We start from the raw sequence: 443 nt of genomic DNA, 5'->3' as shown, positions 1-443 counted from the left end.
CAGCAGACTCAACAGTTTTGCAACCGTTTTATGATTGTCTGCTGAGATAGGACCATTCTTCTAGATCTAAAAGTATGATCCAATTAGCGCGAAGGAAACACAGTGTTACACAGTGGCTGCGTTCAGCAGAACGTTTGTTTTGCAACTGTTGGAAGTTTCCTTTGGAAGTTTAGATCTAGAAGAATGGTCCTATCTCAGCAGACAATCATAAAACGGTTGCAAAACTGTTGAGTCTGCTGAACGCAGCCAGTGAGTCCTTTCATCCTTGTTTAACTTTGGCAAATAACAAGGATGAAACGACTCACTGTGTTACACAGTGTCTAACTATGTCCTTACTGGAAAGCACCCAATATACTGTGATCGTACTGTAAGGCCCAGTTCCACAACTCGCGGTTTACTCTTAGGCCAGAATCACACTATGCATTGAAGATTGAGATTGAAGA

The sequence above is a fragment of the Mycetomoellerius zeteki genome, unplaced genomic scaffold (genome assembly GCF_001594055.1).
Source record: "Mycetomoellerius zeteki isolate Tzet28-1 unplaced genomic scaffold, Tzet1.0 scaffold1272, whole genome shotgun sequence".
In the NCBI taxonomy this organism is placed as follows: Eukaryota; Metazoa; Arthropoda; class Insecta; order Hymenoptera; family Formicidae; genus Mycetomoellerius; species Mycetomoellerius zeteki.
This window is presented reverse-complemented; position numbering follows the sequence as displayed.